General features: G+C 35.4%; 1 protein-coding gene across 1 annotated transcript in view; it reads right to left on the reverse strand.

Moving 5' to 3' along the window:
* oeh (neuroparsin) overlaps positions 1-16,673 on the reverse strand; it is a 31,082-nt gene extending 14,409 nt beyond the window's left edge. Inside the window, exon 1 of the mRNA XM_028170419.2 lies at positions 16,513-16,673. The gene's annotated coding sequence lies outside the window, so the exon portion shown is untranslated. The remainder of the gene's footprint in view (positions 1-16,512) is intronic.
* Positions 16,674-21,554: the final 4,881 nt, after the last annotated feature.

Raw genomic sequence — 21,554 nt, forward strand, 5'->3', positions numbered from 1 at the left:
GACTCTATTATCCGTGTAATGGTTTTAGCAAATTGCTGATAGGGAAACTTGGCCCACAATAAATAGGGTCGATTTGTTACCGCCGTGAACTCCGGCGTGACCCCAAATTGAATCATTTCGCCCTTACACCGGGCTCTTATAAATCGTTTGAAGTTTTAATAACTTTTGAACACAGCCGCTTTTTAAAGTAACATCCCTTTTTGAACTCCTCCCAACTTTTTTTTGCAATTAATCTTTTTTTTTTTTTTCGAAGTAATTTTTTTAAATATCTCACATCAAAGTTGTTTAAATTAGGATCAATCTCCGCTTTTAAGTTTACCAAGTAACGACAGCATATTAGAAATACTTTTTTTTCTATTTGAAGTACTTCAAATATTTCATTTACCTTTTCAAATCAAAATTTATTTACTGATGGAAAATTGAGACACTTTTTCATAAAATAAGAATTATGGAAAATTAATGAGTGAGTGTAATTGTGAACTTCGCACGAGTACGTACCAGAAACTCTACTTACTTCTGAGAAGCAGTAATGGATTCCGGTTTGCAACGGAAAAGCCGTTATACTATGGAATTCAGATTTAGACCTCATGTCTCAAGATGGAAGGTGACATTCACGTATTATGTCTATAGGTTCCAGTATCCACTTAATACCAGGTGAGTTAGATAGTAGTAGTTTACGTGTTAAAAAAACTAATAATAGATAGTATGTAATCTTTAAAACTGTGAATCTAACTCTAATTCGAGTTAAAGGATCACAAAAGCTTAAGTACATGATAACGTTTGACAGTTTTCGGTAATAATAATTAATACTAAGCGTTTTTACGTTTTGCATTTTGTTGACAAAGTTACTTTGTTATTCATTGTATTTATGAGGATCTTTAAAGGTTTTTTATTTATTAATCTATTTTACAATCAGTTAAGTCACAATTAGCGAATATAGTAATGGTTCAATTAAATATTGCAAGCTGTTCGAATATTGTGAATTGTACTAGCCAGATACAGGGAGTGGTACATATGGCGCAGAACCGGACCGAGTGGAGAAGATTGACATACAATCACGATCCTCAGCATTGAGGGAACGACAAGAAGAAGAAGTACTAGCCTTGAAGTATGAGGTCTCGAATGTCTTTATTTTTATTACCGGGTATTCTAGACTAGTCCTCCTAATATTTCTTCAAATTTAATATGTTTTCACCTCTGAAGTTGTCGTTTTCCAATTCTTTGTGTTTCAATTCCATTTGAAAAGCAATTTATCTATAGCTGGCAATAAATTCTAAATTCGAGTGAATTTCAGTTCAAAAACATGAAATCCTATGTATTTTTTCTTTCAGTCACATTTTTTTGGTCATCAATATGCACAAGTTAAAAATACGGGTAATTATGTAGTACGAGCTTTGTCACTGTAACAATGTTGTGCAAACGGTCCATAGAATTTATGACGCGTACAGAGTGAACACTGCAAACTAACCAACGACTCGTTATTGGTTTAAACGCTACCGGCAGGGAAGTTTTCATGCATCTAAAAAATGAACCCCGTGGTCGCCCGAAAACTAAAGTCAACAACGACGAATCAAAATGCGATAGTGGAAGCTTTCAAATTTAGCATCAAAATAATATTGATTCATTTGCGTTAAATTGGCAAGTTAAGATGACTTCATAAGTAAAACTGAATGGAAAGTAATACAAATTGAATGATCGCTAGCGCGACGAATGCGTTAAGGCAGATCTTACGTTGCTTAATAAACAGAAAAGAAGGGGTTTTGAACCGTAGTGTCACTTGTGATCAAAAATGAGTTAATTTTGATGAGTAAGCGCTCATCATATTACCATAGTTAGGCCCTGAAGACCTACGCGAAGTCTCGAATGAAACCTACCCTTGAAAAGCCATACTCACCAGATCTTGCGTCGACAGACTTCTGCAATAAAAATGGAATACCTAAGAGGCAGTGCAAAATGCTTTTGAAGAGTTTTTTGGCTCCCATACACCTAATTTCTTCGAGAAGAACATTAAAAAATTATCACTGCGCTGGCAGAGATACCGCGATTGTATATTTTGATTGATGCAAATTAAAAACGTATATAAAAATAACTTCATAAGTTGTGACATGTGATGAGACGGAATGAAAATGAGGTTGTTAAGAGAGTGTTAACTATGAATGTGGAAGGATTTAGAGGAAGAGGTAGACCTAAGAAGAAATGGATGGATTGTGTGAAAGACGATATGGGTAGGAGGGGAGTGAGCGAAGAAATGGTATATGATAGAAGAGTATGGAAGGAGAAAACATGTTGCGCCGACCCCAGGTGACTGGGAGAAGGGCAGGATAATGATGATGATAAAAATAACTTCATAACTTTCTGTTTACTAAGCGGCAACCTATTAAAGACTTAATATTAATTACCTAATTGACTTTCAATGATAGACGACAAAGTGATATTTTACACAAATTTTGAATCTTTTTGTTAGATGCAAATCTAAATCTGTCAAACAGTTTGGTTTCCCGTGATTCCAGTGTGCCATTTTAAATTGGATTTTTTTCTTTATTTTCACTAGTCAAACCCGGGTGCTTTGCTGGCGGACCTTTAATTAGACTTTGACCGATCGCTACCAAGTTTCACAGGATTGCCGATTAGACCATTTTAGAGATTTTTTTGAAAAATGCAAAGATTTTGGTCCTTATTTTAGCCGAAAGTACTCTCTTTCTTTGGACAAAAGTTATCCGTTCCATAACGTAATTCGAGAACACTGAACACATATTTATGTATACCATGTACTGGAGCAGCATACAATGGGGGAACATAAAAAGCCTTTTATTTTCCTGAGTGTTTTGATAATTTTCACGCAATAAGGAAAATATTATGTCCCGACAAATCCGACTGGTTACCTCAAGATTTTCTTGGATTTACAAGGCGACGTTTTCAGGGGAGTTAAGCCTTTGTAAGTGACCAAATATCCAAGGCTTTACCTGACATAGTGGCACAAGGGTCGCATCACAGATGTCAGTTGTTGCTTACATGAAGTATAAAAAAATATATTTTACGTTGTTTATTTTATATTGTTTGATTTAGGTATTTAAAAATTTTAGAGAACTTTTTACGTTTATATGTACATAGAGATGAGACTTTTTCTGTTTATTTAACAATTTACAATTTACTGTTGATAAACATAGTCTTTAATTTTTATTTTATTATATGATGTAAATTTTTTCTAAGAGGTGTTCTATTTCCAGATTTTTTAAAAGTTAGATTCAAAATAACGTTAAAGTACAAATTGACGTTAGAACAGACTCATATTAGCACTTCAAGAGGGCATTTTTACAAGGTGATTTTATAAATATTTATATATTTTGAAGACAAATAATCCAAATTTTATTATTCAAGTATTTCCGTGGCGTTTCATTACAAGAGATAATTTTAGCTGGTTCTAGTGTGAGTTATCTTTTGAATCCAAAGTATTTCAAGCAGCAAGTGATGAATTCTATAAAATATGTGAAGGGATCATCTCAAAAAATGTATTATAGTATAAAAAAATTTTTTTTCGCTAATTTTATAATCTATTTATCAACAGTAACTTTGAGAACCACATTTATATTCGTCTAGTTTTACTTATTAATATCTAAGTATATTCATAACCCTACTATCTCTGCAGCAACAAAGCTTCTGTTAATATTTAAATAGGAAACATCTTCGCAACAGTAATAAGCAAAGCATTATGCGTCTTAAGACTCTTACTTTAGATATTATAACTAAATGAGTAAGTGTTTATAACGGTTGAAACTTCCTTGTACAAGGCTCGTTCAGTCGTTGCTATAATCGAATTAGCGATGTTGCGCTGTGACCTGTTTCGCTTTTAGATTATGTAATCTTTTAGAATAAATACCTGTAAATACTATTTTGAAACTGTAATACTATATTAAGAATCGATTGAGCAGAGATTTCATTTTAAATTGTTAGTGTATCTTTAATTTGAAGCATCTAAAAACGTGTGTATTACTAGGCTATTTCAATTAGCTGATTGTGTGATTTATATAATTTGATTGACTGGATGGCGTTCTGACGGCTGGGTCGAGAGCATGGGTTTGATTCCTACTTCGACCAAACATTCGTGCGACGAACAGGTGTATTTATTCTTAATCTGGGTGTTTCATATATGTATATGTAAATATGCACATATTTCTACCCAACGTTGAACCCAAGTTTTTATAAAGAATCCTAGATTGAATTCACGTGACCGTGTATGAGTTGTACCTACCATTTTTTTTAAATTGCTATTTAAATAGCCGAAGTCTTCAGCATGTGTTTCTCCCTTAATCGTTTTGCAGCTGACTTTAAAACAAATCAATTTAATCTTAATATCATATTTTTTTTACAAAATGCCCTTTATTTTGAACAAAAAATCAGACAGGACATTATTTTTATAGTATGTTGTAGGTGCGGTGTATATGCGAATATATCGGACGTTCGATGTATTTGTGGCGGGTAGCCATCAGACAATTCGAGATATTGAACAGATGCCTGAATCTCGCTTATTACATTTTCAAGATCAGCTTGCATATATACAAGTTCCGAACAACAACATTGGAGTAACCACCATGGGACAGTGGTTCCGGAAGTGGCGCATTGACATCAACCCTACAAAAAGCACAGCGATGCTCTTCAAAAGGGGTCGCCCTCCGAATACCACTTCAAGCAGCCCATTCCCTAATAGGGGCATTAACACCTCCGCCGTTAGCCCCATCACTCTCTTTGGCCAGCCCATACCGTGGACCTCGAAGGTCAAATGTCTAGGCGTCACCCTCGACAGAGGGATAATATTCCGACCCCACATTAAAACGGTACGCGACCGTGCCGCCTTCATATTATTATTTGCAATCCCATGATTTGCAAGCGAAGTAAATTGTTCCTTCAAAATAAGGTGACACTCTACAAAACTTGCATACGCCCCGTCATGACCTATGTAAGCGTAGTGTTCGCTCACGCTGCCCAAACCAACTTGAAACTCCTTCAAGGTATTTAATCTCGTTTTTGCAGGATAGCCGTCGGAGCCCGATGGTTCCTAAGGAGCGTGGATCTCCATGATGACCTAGAGCTTGACTCAGTCAGTAAGTATCTACAGTCGATATCATTGCGCCACTTTGAAAAGGCGACACGACATGAAAACCCTCCTGTCGTGGCCGCTGGGAATTACATACCCGATCCTGTAGACCGAATGGTAAACAGTCCATGTCACCCCAAACACGTCATTTCGGATCCTCCCAATCCACTAACGGTGCTTTTAGGTACCTCAAGCACCGGTCATCATTCTCGTCGAACCCGTCGCTTGCGACGAAGGGCTACAAGTAACTACAAGTCTAACTCTAATTTGTCCAATTATTTTTTTCAGAATAAAGTCTGTATCCTTGACATTAAATTACATCCATTATTATTATAATTTTTCTTAAAAAAATGTGTGTCAGGTCTGACGCGTGACTGGAGTTTATTATTTAAGGACGATCAAGGGTAAATTTATGTATCTCGTACTATCATGAATATTTGTATATGTTTTATTCATATTGATTATATTAAATTAAATATAAATGTAAAGTAAAATCCAATATCAGAACCGGTACAGTACTGATTGTCCTTGATCGCCTCGATATCTTTTTTTTTCCTACCTAAGCTGATAGCCTTGAGAGGCTATATCAGCGTCGCCTTAACTAGTAGGTGAGCTCACGGGGCTCTGATGACGTTGCTAACACGAACCCTGGCATGAGTTGTGCTTCGCAGAATCTACCACCGGGTCGGAAACCCGTCGCTTGCGACGAAGGGCTCGACGAGAATGATGACCGGTGCTAAATTAACGGTGGTAAATTAACCCTCAGACACAGCCCACTGAGTTTCTCGCCGGTTCTTCTCAGTGGGTCGCGTTTCCGACCCGGTGGTAGATTCTGCGAAGCACAGCTCATGCCAGGGTTCGTGTTAGCAACGTCATCAGAGCCCCGTGAGCTCACCTACTAGTTAAGGCGACGCTGATATAGCCTCTCAAGGCTATCAGCTTAGGTAGGAAAAAAAAAGATATCGAGGCGATCAAGGACAATCAGTACTGTACCGGTTCTGATATTGGATTTTACTTTACATTTATATTTAATTTAATATAATCAATATGAATAAAACATATACAAATATTCATGATAGTACGAGATACATAAATTTACCCTTGATCGTCCTTAAATAATAAACTCCAGTCACGCGTCAGACCTGACACACATTTTTTTAAGAAAAATTATAATAATAATGGATGTAATTTAATGTCAAGGATACAGACTTTATTCTGAAAAAAATAATTGGACAAATTAGAGTTAGACTTGTAGTTACTTAATAAGGGTAGCGTTGTATTTGACGACTGTCATGTTTTATTATACGTAATACTACGAAAACTTTAACAAATCACAAAATTTGTATTGTTTAATCACTTGTGACTTCTACAATGAATTTCTTCAAGATAACGATAATCCACGACCTCCCAGGGGTCGACTAACAATTTTAATGTTACAAGTTCTGTACTTAAAACTCACGTAGTTCTCCCCTACTTGTCGAGGCCAACTTTATCCCATCTATATATACCATATTTTCACGTTTAGAAAGGCCAGATAAGTCGGCAAGTTCCCAGGAAGCAGGATAAAACACCTTCATAGATTTTGAAGGGCTCTAAAATGCTTCATAGATGGCAGAAACTTATTTAGAAAATGAGTAATTCTTAGATACTTTTGGTTGTTTATTTTTCACTATAAAATATCAAATAAGTACTTAAAAATAATTTTAGTTAGGTATTAGAAGCCAAACACGATTGAATTGTAATGTCGGTCCTTCGTAAATACGTTGACACATCGCAACCTCATTAGCACAGTTAATGGTCTATAAATGACTTATAGTAATGACTGTTCTCCCATTACTATTACATTCATTCGTAATTTTGTACTTATGATGCCGATGTACACATTTATATGCGGAGAACGTAATGGATTAACCTTTGTTTCGTAAAGTCGTCGTGGCCTAAAGGATAAGACGTCCGGTGCATTCGTATCGAGCGATGCACCGGTGTTCGAATCCCGCAGGCGGGTACTAATTTTTCTAACGAAATACGTACTTAACAAATGTTCACGATTGACTTCCACGGTGAAGGAATAACATCGTGTAATAAAAATCAAACCCGCAAAATTATAATTTGCGTAATTACTGGTGGTAGGACCTCTTGTGAGTCCGCACGGGTAGGTACCACCGTCCCACCTATTTCTGCCGTGAAGCAGTAATGCGTTTCGGTTTGAAGGGTGGGGTAGCCGTTGTGACAATACTGAGACCTTAGAACTATGTCTCAAGGTGTGTGGCGCATTTACGTTGTAGATGTCTATGGGCTCCAGTAACCACTTAACACCAGGTGGGCTGTGAGGTCGTTCACACATCTAAGCGATAAAAAAAATAAAAAAAGACAAATCTTAGAAATTATCCTTACTACTCTGAAACCATATACATATGTACATAGTTAACAATTGATTACATTGAATATTTTAAGATTTAAAAAGGTACTCAAGCTTTTTACGGTTCGCTTGTATTTTACCAGGAGAACTAGAAATAATGTAAATCTTAACTGTATTGTTATAAACCTTGTCTGTTACGCAGCAAGACTTTCTCACATTATACAAAAAAACTAGAACATTGTGTTCAAACTAAAATTATTCACTGTAACATGACATAGTGGTCGTTAAGCAGGCCATTTCTGTGTTGCGGTCTACAATTTATTACGAAATAGGTTTCGGAATCGCAGATGCACCCTGAAACAGCTACACTTGAAATATTGGCGTATTAATTATAAATATTATATGACATATTTACGATGTACATTGCTTGATCAGTTTTGACAGTATCAAACTTTTTTTTTTTACTTTATTATATTTAGTTCTTCCAAGGTTTATTAAGTTATTGCATAGCTTTGAGCGCGGCGACCGAATCAAGAAATTCAGTAACGAAAAAAAACCTAACACCCCCACTCCGCCTACCATGTAGCTCGCGTTCAACATATTCACACGGTGCGCTTGTGTAGTGTTGGTGAATAAGCGCGCGGCGTGACGTTGCACTGCATGCGCATCATGAAAAGTCTGCCCATCTCTCTCTTGCGCGGTCTAGTTTATGAGTGTGAAAGGGACAGTTAATGTTTTGCTTTTGTTAATGTTTATAAATTTAGCGTGGTTTTATTTTATTATTGTTTTAATATTAAATTATTATTGTCTAATTTTAATTGCCTAAGTTGATAAAAAATGCTATGCAATAGCTTTATCGCGGCAGTCCCCTAGTGCCACACGTGGTTTTTTTTCTACCTAATTGCTGGTAGCTAAGGAGCTATTCCAGCTACTTAAGGACTGGCAGGTGAGCTTACGGGCTTAACCTAAAAGAGTTTGTTAGCACTGACCCTAGTGACAGCGGTATTTCGCAGGATCTACAACTGGATCGGTATTTTGCGAGAAACTCAGTGGGTTGTGTCTATGGGCTTGTTCGCACATGGAACTTTTCATTGTAATCGACGAGTACAAGTTCCTTTATAGTATACTAGCGCTTACCCGCGACTTTGTCAGCATGAAATAGCTACTTTGGCATGACGCTAAATTTTACCCGCGACTTCATTTACGTAGAAAGTGAAAATATTTAAAAAACATAGAATGTTAAGGAGCTATTTAAATCGGACCAGTAGTTCCTGAGATTAGCGCGTTTAAATAAACAAACAAACAAACAAACTGTTCAGTTTTATGATATTAATATAGATAAGCAATTACGTGAAATTATTGACTTTAAATTATTAAAATAGAATGTGAAGTCCATCGTCGATTGACGTTGTTAATTGTTTTAATATTAATATACGGCAAAGTCTTTGTTATTTAGGAATAAACTCTATCTTACTCTACATCTGAAACGCATGATTACTTTTCAACAAGCATCTATAAAAGTAGAGAACCGAAATAAATATAAAAGCGTTTATAAAATGTAAGCTTTGAATGAAGAAACCAATTATTAGAGTGCATATACATGTAAACACATTAAGCCACATAAATATTGAAATTAAATCACTAACTCGAAGCCCGAAATAAATATCACGGGGTGACCTCTTAGTTCGAGGTCGCGTAAATGTACGCGTAGTAACAACAGTCACTTATGCCGAAACCCCTAAATATTTGGCGTGTACGTAAAGGTCAGGTGGAGCTCTGCTTAATAATAAATCAAGCGGGTTAATCGGCCAGGGATGGAACAATAAACCATAAGTTCGTTTGATATTGCCGCTGGACATGTCTCCGTAAATACGACGTGTATAATAAACATCATCTTTCTGCAATATTCAAGACTAGTAGGAATATGAATTATTACTTTCTAGCTTAATAGGAATCTTGATGGAAATTATATGCGGTGAATTTTTTTTTGTGGGCAGTAAAAATCGTTGGGTGTTATGCTATTGTGAAGGCCGACTACGCTGTGGATGGAGCAATATTAGATGTGAGCAGCCATCGCCAACAACTTAATAAGAGTTATGAAGCCTTTTCGAATCAATAATTCTGAAAATACATTATTTTCTGCAAGCTGCCCACATTGTTTAAAGATGAAATGAATAAATTGTGTAAAAGCATTCTGAATTTAATAACATAATATGCAAAGTATAATAAAGGTAATTTAAAAAATACCATACAAAATAAATGACAGGACGATTTAGAAGCAAAAAAAATTATGATTATAAAAGTCACATATTAACGATGTAAACAAATTTTCGGCATACGCATGTTACGTGACTCGAGGATATAAAATAAAAGTCGTTAGTGGGAAACTTGAGTTTCTACAGAAATTTGACACGAAACAATATAATTAAGGCGTGATAATAATAGTTTAAGGCCCAAGGGTGTTCTAATTAGTAAAATTCTTCACATATGAAACAGAAAATGAATTTTTCGGAAATCCAGTTCGTTAATCGGTAACGTGATCAATCATGAAGTTTTGTAATTCAATTTATAAACAAAAAGATATTTATTAAATTTATTAGTTACTCTGTAATAATAATACTGTTCTGTTCTTTGATTGTTATTATAATAATAAATCTTTACTTGAGTAAAAACCATACATTTTGTTAGTATTACTAATTTACACAATCTCAATTCATTATGATTTTTTTGAGTCTTTCATAAGTGCCTGTTATGAAATGGTATAGATAATTTGTGATTACAAATTTGTGTACAGTTAATAGTGTTGTGTGGAATGTGTTTAATACATAAATTTTAACGTAATATATCGTATATATATACACATACAAGTATAAATAAAAGCACAGAAACGGAGGTATCTGAATTCAATCTATCACCAAAAGCTCCAATATCGTTGTATTTTGGTTGATTCTGATTTTTTTTTGGCTGTCTCCTCTCTGCGAATCGGACACGAAATAAAGCTGTGCACAAATCAGATTACATTTTGAGTTCGTTAAACTTTCATCTGACGGGACGGCGCTGATTGGAATTCTATGAAGCGATATCTACTCTATCCCGGCAGCTCCCGGCAACATTTTTCCAAAGTGAACGAAGCGCTGAGACTAGGTTGAGAATTTATTTGATTTTACAACACAAAGTTTCCGAAGTATTGCCTCTCATCCAAGAAACCAGGCGCTTCTCAAGAAAACATTTATTATACAGAAATCGTAAGTTCCGATTTTAAAGAGACTTTGATTTCATTTCTTGGAGTAGTAAGTGGTTTCGTTTCAAATGCGTCTTTTAATACTTAGAGGTCTTAATGATTTTGATATAAAAAGTGTACCACGTGGTGGTACCGAATACCGAAAACTAAGGTCAACAACGACGGACTAAAGGCGATAGTGGAAGCTGACGATACTCAATCAACCGCTGAGACACCAGCAGCTTTCAACGTTAACATATATGGCGTTTCAAATGGCCAGTATTGAAATACGGCAACTTCATGGGTAAAGTAACTTTAATGTGTCTATGAAATATTGTAGTCACTTATATGCCGGTCTGCTGATTTATTTCTCTAAAAAAATATGATAGGTTGCCACTGTAATACTGCAATATATAACGGTTAAAAAACAAAATGAAATAATATATGTATATAATATGCGTTCCTATGTAAGTCATCCTAGATCTGCCTTCTGAATGAAATCTGTGTTATTGTGTAAACTTTATTACAACAAACAGTGTGGTTCATTCGTCTTGCGTGGAATAGCAAGATCGATGTTCAAACTATTCTCGTGGTATGCCTATTTGATAATTTAGGTCAGTATATCTTAATACTAACTTTGGGATTCTTAACGATGAAAGGAAAGATCTTCCACCGAGCGGGTGATATGTGCTCGGTAGACCGACGGTCCGAATGTTGTTGTTCGGAACTTGTATATATGCGCTTTATCTTTAAAATGTCGTAAGCGAGATTCAGGCATCTGTCAATTATCTTGCGTTGTATGATGGCTACCCGCCACACTAACCATTTGTTCGTCAGAAGATTAGTACTTATTTCATAGTTAAATGAAAATATTTTGATTATTACGGAATTCGGGGTCGTTTTTGTTACAATTAGTGCTTTTTAGATGTTTTGGTAGTACATTGATTCTGTTAAATGTGTGGCCTTTTTGTTCACATGTCAAAGAATATCGTGGTCACCGAATTCTTGTACTTCTAATATATTTCTTTTTTCTATTAAAAACGAAACACAACGTTAACTCGCAAAAAGCTAAGTTCCTTCACTAACCGTCACAAACTCAATAATAGGGACAGGAATGAGGTGAGAAAGGAAAGTTTGTAAAAATAAATTGGTAGGAAGAGAACCTGAGCCCGGAATTTTGTGTTGCTAAAGAAATCGGCGGAATTTTGTTTTGATTTCTTGAGAGTTTTCGAGTCTTTGTCCTTTTTACTCGCTTGTTATTCAAAGACAATTATTGGAAATTAAATATTTTTATTTTCTCTCCTGTAAATTTTCAGTATTCGGTATGTATGGTAAGTAAAATCATAATTTTATAGCATCAGCTCATCTTCAATACGTTGACAGAAATTATACTTGCTGAGTAATGTCAGCTTTTGAAATTAATCTCTACTGTGGTGTTATCTTTCTACTACATATTTCTTCAAATGAGGTTTTAAGTATCCAGGTATGACAACACTGATATCTATGAGCAAGGTATCATACACATAACATCAATCCTTTAAAGGTCTAAAGAACGTTACCTAATAAATCTGCGAATTAATGAACGTATGCAGTTTACCCTTTCCAAACGCAACTACTGTAAAGAAAACGGCACGTAGATAAAAAAATCACAGATTTCCCCTTAAAATATTGTAAATTTTATGAAAAACAGTTAGTTGTATTCATAAAATAATCATTTCTTTAACGGAGCTAGTACAGCACCGCTTATTGACTTTCTTAATAGCATCGATCATTACGAACTTCAATTATAGATAAATTATGTATCGGAAACTAAACTCAGCATTCACCGATCTTTTAATTGCCGTTATTTATTTTATCCCTGAACATCAATGAAATGAATTTGAGCACGCGAGAGAGTTTGTATTAAAATCGAAAGCCTCAATTCGAAACGTTATGTTGAGGGAAGACGGTATTGTGATTTCTATGGGTTCCGATAACAACTTAATACGAGGTAAACCGTTCATCTTTTTATATTATAATAAAATAAAAAGAATTCACCTACTGTAGAGCGGGAATCATTTATTTCGCGGCGGTCACAAGAATGAATGTCACAGCATAATTACCGTTACCGCCTTTGAAAAAATAGATTTAGGTGATTAATGAATTGAATAAAGCTCATGACATTCTATAAGTTGGGCCAAATTTATTGCTTCGAGAATACTGGTGTTTATTCGTCTGTGTTCAAAATACACATAACTAAGGCTTAATGAATCAAGTTTGTAGGTTGGTTGGATGCCCAAAATAGCAATATATTGACCCACCAGTCAACATTATTAAGATTCATCGCTTACTGATCCTGTTAACTTTTATATGAGGTATCGGTCACACGTATTCAGGAATTGACACGTATCAATTTGAGTGAAATAGCATATTGCGGATATTAACAACGTAAACTCAGTAAAATCGTGGTTTGATGACATAATATTCGTAGAAAATAATATTATACTTTTACGTTATTATTCCCCTTAGCGAATAGCTTAACTCAAAGCGCATCTCTTGATAGAAGCCGATTCCGGAGTCCATTAATATCCATCTATACCGCCCCTAATGAGAAATGACATCGAAGTCTCTAGCGCACCACCTTTCAAACCGGAATACATGGGCCGGTATAAACACTAGCTAAAGTATAAATATCAATGCATTGTACGTGTATATCGCATATGAATATAATCAAATTTCAGAGACCTTTCTTGGCGCTTATCGAGTATCCGGGATCCACTTACAGTAAATATCAAATTATAAGGCAAACAAGACACCACACCTCGACGCCCGTATTGTATTATGTTGTTTTGTTTTGTAAAAGTGAAATATATTTTGGCTTTGAAAAAAAAAACCATTTAAGTATTAAATCGAAATTTCAAAATTAAAAAAAACCTAGCCCATGATTTAATATTCGAAATAACCTAAGTAAAATAGACTAGTTTCACGTAAGATACTCTGACTTGATTTAACAATGTTATGTTTAACATTACACTCTGCTGAACAACTCGAACACAACCCGCTTGTGGCCACAGCCTAAACAATATTCATATTTAAAATTTAATTTTCCCTTCTAGAACTAATACGGAATATCTTCAGGATTATTTGTTGGTATTTAAGGTATGAAATACTGTGGCTTAGAATGATACCACCTCCATGTTTTCTCGTAAAAATCAACTAAAGGAATGCTAGTGAATGAACATCAGAATTCTCTGAATATTATATACTGCGTACCATACACGATCGCAAATCCAAATTGACTCGTGATGCGGCGTATCATAAATGCGAATGGTTAGGTAGAAGGATCGTGTCTAGTCTGCTATGCGTCCTAGTTTGAATCCGCTGGGAAGCTAATATGCGTCCTAGCCTCCAGGACGTTCCCAGCATACAATGCTCATGCCTCAAGGTAAGTATCAACATTCACGTTTTAATAGAGCATGTATTTTAATACTACTTAATTCCAAGCTAGAACTTCCCACTCTTCTCGTAAACAATTGATGGGTTAAAATCTCAATTCACCGATTTTCATTTCAAATTTCACCCACTCTTGTTCTGAGTTTGTACATTTTTGGCAATGTTAATTCGAATATTTGAAATACTTTACCAGGTATATTAAAACAAATATTACGCATTTAACAGTCCATTACACATTCACGATCGACTGGTCGCACACAAAGTTTATTTATCATGACTACAACTCGTATTATTCATATACTATTAATTCCAAGAAAATTCAGACAATGCTTCGAGCGATGATTTGAGTTGAAATTTTATTAAATAATTTAAAATGATTTCCAGTATTTTAATAATCATTTATTCGTTTTCCTTTTTTTTTTTTCATTGTAAAACTGGCATTAATTGTCAATTGTCAGGTATCAAACTGGCAATAAAACATAAATGCCTTCGCTACTTCAAAACTCTCTCAATAAGTGCTTATATTAATAAGATTAGATTTTTTGTGCCAACTTAAACGTTCATTTTTTACGGTTACTGGTACTGGTTACTGAACATATTCACGGCTCGCTTGTCGTTAAGCGGGTACTGGAGTCCGTGTATATCACAGCATGAGTTCCATCACCCACGCTGGAGCATAAAGTCTATACCTAAATTTAATTATACCGAATAAGGATTTCCTTTTTGCAAATTGGAACGCATAACTGCTTCGCGATAGAATTAGATAGAATGAAGGTAACTACACTTGCGGACTTACAATTTGCCCCATCATAAGTAAATAGGCATATTTATGAGTTTTGGGGGCTGGATTTTTGGATTGGTACTCGCCTGGGGAATTGTAACACTAGCGTAATCCCAACACACTGGCCGCCTTGTCCCGTAGGCCTCCCCGAGTTTATTTTTCACAATGATTCCAGCGAATGTCAGAGCTGTATAGTTCCCAATATAAGATACTCTTCATATACCACATTGGTAAACCGCAGCAATTAACAATTTAAAACCGTTTAGACTTTTGTTAGTTATCAAATGATTTAATTTTTAACTGGATCTGGAAATACAACGTTGAGCTAAGAGATTATTAGTCAATAGCCAATGATAAAGTAGTTTCGGAATATGAATCTAACATAGACAAAATCTACATAAGGCCCTCGTGACCCGTTTGACAAAACAAAGAAAGTTCCCTGAGTAATGTAAATATTTTCGAATTGGTTCTGTCCTATGACGCAGTATTTGATTTTGTTCAAACACTGAAAAGGACGGAGACTGGCAATTTATTTTCAGGTAAACATTCATTGTGCGAATGTTGTTTTCTTTCGTTGTCGTATTTTGTAGCGATGTCTGAATCTATGTTTGCATTTATAGCATACATAGCAAAAACAATCGATTTAATTGAATAAATAATCGATATATTGTTGAAGGCAGCAGTTGGCAAAATTATTTCCCTGCGGGGTTCGATTTCTAGATATCAAAATATATTTTTAGTTAGCAGAAAAAATATTTACATATTATATTACATGATATGCTAAACAATAAAATGATCTTGTTTCATTAATGCACTGGAAAGAATAAACGTGTGTATGGAATTTTCGAGAACTTTCTTATTCTAGGAAAAACTAAAAAGTATATTTGTGTTTACAATTAGATTAATTTGTGAAGCCCAAGGATTTGTTTTATGCCTCACCGATTTATTTTTTCCTGATCGTAAAATAATAATTTATATAATAATATGATTAGTGTATTCCATTTTTAAGAAGAATTCAAAGTAATTGAAAGTACAGTAATAATCGAAGATGCCTGCGAATATTGGTTAATTACTTTTTAAAAAACATAGAGATTAAACACCATACAATAAACAGTATTAACCGCTGAATATCCCTTACATAAAATTGGATCTCTTATATTAATGTTCCAAATAGGCTTCCAGCATATGTGGCATGCAAATCAGTATTTTTATTATCTATACTAATATTATAAAGAGGAAAGATTTGTTTGTTTGTTTGTTTCGAATAGGCTCCGAAACTACTGGACCGATTTGAAAAATTCTTTTTCCATTAGAAGCCGACATTGTCCCTGATGAACATAGGGTACTTTTTTTTTTTTTTTTTTTTTTGGTTTCATGTGTGTTTTAATGTTTCCGAAGCGAGGGCGGGTCGCTAGTTTAAATATAAAATTAAGTCCATTCGTGATCATTTGAAACTAAGAACGACCTTCGTAGTGTTTTAGTATCATTTTCAAATTTAAACGAACGTAACGAGCGCGCTTAGATACTAAATAATAAATCATTTATGTTTCCTAAAGAAAATATATAATATACACACCAGTAAGTTGTGGTAATTATTGAGAAAAGTTATGAATACTCAAAAAACTTACCTCTATGATGACCCGTTTATCCGTTCCCGACAGGGCTGGCACAAAACAAACAGCACTCAGTTATATAATAACAACTCGTACAAACACGTCAGGGTCGTAAATCTTCGAGGCCGATACGACCACCCCCGACGGAGTTCAGGAAAATACTGATTCACGTCAACGTCAACTCCTCGAAGCTCGGCCAGAACAGTGTGAAATGCGCAAGTCACGCGGCGCTTAACTTATCCACCTACTTTTGAAATTCAAATTGTCATTTACTCGCTTCTAACAGTATACAGGCGAAGTAGGGACCGACGTTTGGGAAGGATAAATTTCCGGTATGCGGGCCCCTACGTGTCTCCACGCTTGAACTATACTAAACGTGTGAGGGTTGTTCAAATGAATCACTTGCCGCGTTTTCAGTTTGCGTGTCAGCCTGACTGAACTTCTAAAGTCGTACCAAAGATTGAAAATGTTGGATCGCTTTAGAGATACTACTAGTATAGAACTTACAAAATAAATAGTTTTTGAACGCTCCAAATATTTAAATTAACGCATCGCTGTTCAAAAACATTTCAGAACGATCATTTTTGTGAAATAATATGTGGTTGGATACTGTTAAAGGCTACACTCGCTCTGACGTGCTAATAAATCACTTTACTAAAAGAAATACTGTTGAAATAAAATAAAACTAAAATTTAGAACTTACGTACTCGTGATGCTCCTATTAAGCATACTAGCATTACTAAGTATTGACAGAATTTTAAATTGATATTGATGGTAAAGGCCCAATACGTATAATTGCATACTAAGTGTCGACCTGTCTTAAAAAAAAAAAATTCCTTTCTCTCTCCCGAAACTTCTTTCTTCCAAAACCGCTTTCATATAGAGTTGCAAGGACTTTTTAAGCTATTGCATAGCTTTTATCGCGGGCTTTGAGCGTGGCGACCGAATCAACAAATGCCGTAACGAAAATAAAACCTAACACCACAACTTCGCCTACCATGTAGCTCACGTTCAACACATTCACACGTTGCGCTTGTGTAGTGTTTGTGAATAAGAGCGCGGCGTGACGTCGCACTGCATGCGCATCATGAAAAGTCTGCCCATCTGTCTCTCGCGCGGTCTAGCTTATGAGTGTGAAGGGGACAGTTAATTGTTAATGTTTATAAGAATAGCGTGGTCTTATTTTATTATTGTTTTAATATTAAATTATTATTGTCTAATTATAATTGCATAAGTTGATAAAAAATGCTATGCAATAGCTTTACCGCAGCAGGCGCTTGTCAGAATTATTTCTGTAAAATCATCCATCAAAATATCTACAACCATATATTTACTAAATAAAATAACACAGACGTCCCTGTTTGTTTGTTCGCAATCAACACGCTCCCATATAGTTTATTCGATTAACTTGAAACACGGGAGGGTTGCTATTGGTTTCAATAAATGTGTGTGCATACATTAATGATATTCTATGGCTTATAGAGCGAAATAGCATTTACTGGTTGTAGGGTGGACATATTAGGAGCCCATAGACAGCAGCTTACTTGAGCTCCTGGCATTGCTAACATCCATGATCAATGGTAATCACTCACCATCAAATGGGCCGTATGCTCGTCTGCCTACAAGAGCAACAACAAAGGCAAAACACCATTATGTTTCTATGCAAAGTGGTCACGAGTTCCGGTGTTGAGGATCAGATTCCGGTGACTACCTAATACCAAATGGACAGGCAGATCGTCCATGGCTTCACCGTAGTAAATAAAAAATAATACGTAAACACAAACCTAAAAAAATGTAAGTGACCCATTAATCAGAAGTGGTCATCCAAGAAAGAGAAGAAAATTAAACAAAAAGAAAAAGTTGTTTTTGCTGTAAAATAATAATTTACAAATTCGTGTCAAGACATTTTAATTATTTTTAAGTTTTTAATCATTGATTCTAGGATGGGTGAACAAGATCACGGCTCTCCTGGCGTTAAGTGCTCATAGACATTAACAGCGTGTGCCGCTACCTACCTTGAAACAGGATTTCTAAATCTCAGTTTTTACAACGGCTGCCTCGCCTATCAAACCGAAACGCATTATTGCTTCTTGGAAAAAAATGGGCAGGGTGGTGATACCTACTCGTAGTAAAATTCCATCGCAAAGAAATATGTTGATAAAATTGTTCCGTTAAATGTGATGAAACGTTCAAAATTTGCTCAAACGTTTCTGTTTTTAATACGCTTTTTATTAGCTTCAGACGTATGTATGTTAGTATGTAACGGAATCTTTGAACATGATTTTGACCCCCTTCAAAACGTCGGAATGACTCGAAATTTGGTATACTTATTAAGGACCGATGAAAACTCAATATTAAAAAAAAAATGAAATAAAATATATTGAAAAAATTTAAATTTAACTAAAAATTAAAAAAAAATAATAGTTAAAAAAAACTAACTATGCTTTTATAGAAAATCCAACTAAAAAATAGAAAATAAATTTCAATAAATTTGAATTAAAAATAGCGAAAGAAAAAGGATTTTATTGTAAAAAAAGCGTGGGGTGCATGGTATCAGTAGTTATAAATATTTTATGAACAGACATGAGTAGAAGGGCAAATTGATTAAATTTATTTTCTATTTTTTAGTTAGATTTTCTATACAAGCGTATTTTGTTAGATTTTTTAAACTATTATTTATTTGCTAAAAATTCAATATATTGTCAGTAGATATGTTTATTGCTAGCTGCAACTAGTTCTAGTTACAGCTGGCGAATTTAACAACTCATAAAGAAAGGCGCCAACTATAATGACCTTCCTCTCGCCAGATCTTCTCAGTGAGTCGCGATTCGAATCCAATGCTACTCTTGTTAGGGCTAGTGTCAGCAAGTCCTGCTAGGTTGAGCCCCGTGAAATAGCCTTTTAGGGTACCAACAATTAAGTAGAAAAAACTTACCTTCCAACTTATCTCTGACAAGAGAAAAATAAAGAATTAATGCTAAAACATTTATAAAATAATTATTACATCATCTCTTTATAAGTATAAATTTACGGTAGGTATTATGATAAAAGAACAGTGAGCTTCAGACGATACTCCTAAGTAACTAGCTAACTCCCTTGGCACAGTCGCTCAGCCAGACTTATCTTTAGTGAAGACTATACTATTAAGTCATAGATAGTGTAATGTGCTCTTCGTGAACTGTATAAGTTTTATTCAATTCGTATCATACCACATGTAGGTTATCTTCTGTTGATATTTTTACTAAATTCAATTAATTTTAATGAATTATTGGTACTTCATTATAAACCCCAAAAACAGACTCTGTGTATTGCGGTGTAATTAATAATGGCCTTCACATTATTTCCCATATTTTTTATAAAGATAAACTAGGCTCAACAAAATATGTATGTACTGCTCCATATTTTCTTGACCTTCGTTGAATCTAACTAGCTAACAAAATACTTACTAATTATACGTGTAATTACTGATTCGACCAGGATGTATTAAAATAATAGCGTAGGGCGATTATATTGCTGATGTTCAGAAAAAACCGCATCTGGATTTATGGTGACCCCGCATATATGTAGCTTTTAGATTATTTTAGGTTATTTATTTTATTATAGAAAAAAAAAACATTAAATATCTCTACCATTTGAACATTATATCGCGTATATTAAATATGGATATGACTTTAAATAATCCTAAGACCATATAAACAAACCTTTCTTTTTTTTCCTTTGTAGCTCGAAAAGCATACGATGCGTAGACGGTGAGTGGTCACTGTCGTTAATGGACGTCATCTATGCCAAGGAAAAGCTAAACTGCTCTCCTCACTATGCAGAAATCCGCCGCCACCGAGCAGGGGTTCGACCGGCCCCCTAAGACTGTCAAGGTTAAACTCGCTTTGTTCGCGGAGGGACCTAAGCGTGGGGCGGCGTACTGGGCACTCTCACCCGTAATAGGAAACCGGGTGATGGTAGGCCGCATTCCCCCGACCGCTCCGGGGCAAGGTGCAGCGCGGCGCCATCGAGCCGGGCTCCCAGCCCGTCGACCGAGGGAACCGGTGGTCATCTCGCTGGCGGCCGCCAGTTCTAGTGTCGGGGGACGGCGGGATGGATGAAATATGCTCTGCGTTGACCCTGTCCCACCGTCTCAATGGCTCCAACTGGGCGTAGGCCCGATCCGCGGTTAGGCGCCGGCTGGAATTTTTAGTTAGGTTCTAACTCTAACTCTAATATACCCCACCCTCCGAGCGGGTGATTTTCTCCTGTGGAAAAAAAAAACTGCTGCATATCATTAAAATATTTTTTCTCTTATATCCGAATCATAAACACATCGGGGTTTCATTTCATTTTCATCACATAAAACAAGCGGGGCAACATTTTAAAAATCCCGGCCTCTGCCTGCCAAGAACAATGATGTTTCAAACGAGTTTTTTTTGTTTTTAGTCATCCAAACGTCGAAATAGACTGGGTGTGGTTTTTATTTTTTTATTTTTTGATGAATCCGCTACGTCTTCTTCGTCTATACATCAGAAAAGTATTAATAAAAATAAAACTATCGACTGTTCCATTGCCCACCTTTTTTCGTATTTCATTTGTTTTGTTTTTACCCTGAAAAGGTTGTACAAAATACAAGGCATTCACTAAATTAAAGCTTAGCCGCAAATGAAAACGGGGAGCCTAATATCGATACACATACCTTTGTAGCAGATTCCTGATATTTTCCGTCGAAACAAGATACAAGCAATAACAGCATTTTGTTTGTGTTGACGTGGGTCTGAGCCCTACGGGAGAATGGAAAGCCTAACAAAAACTATCGGACACGTGAACCAGCTTCGAAAGAGCTTTGCGGTCTCTTTTGTAATGACGCTTTTACTTTAAATGAAGATGAAATGAAATCTATGTATCAATAGACAAAGACGAAACAGTCAAACACCGTTTTCTTCTCTGTTTATGATCCGATTTTCTTTTTCTGATCTTTCTTTCGCTCTTGATAAGCCTGCGATTTTATCATATATTTATCTTTCATCATTTATTTATCTTTAGTTTTATAGAAATTCTCAATTCTGTTTCTT

Source organism: Bombyx mandarina, chromosome 06 (assembly GCF_030267445.1).
Source record: "Bombyx mandarina strain Sakado chromosome 06, ASM3026744v2".
Classification (NCBI taxonomy): Eukaryota; Metazoa; Arthropoda; class Insecta; order Lepidoptera; family Bombycidae; genus Bombyx; species Bombyx mandarina.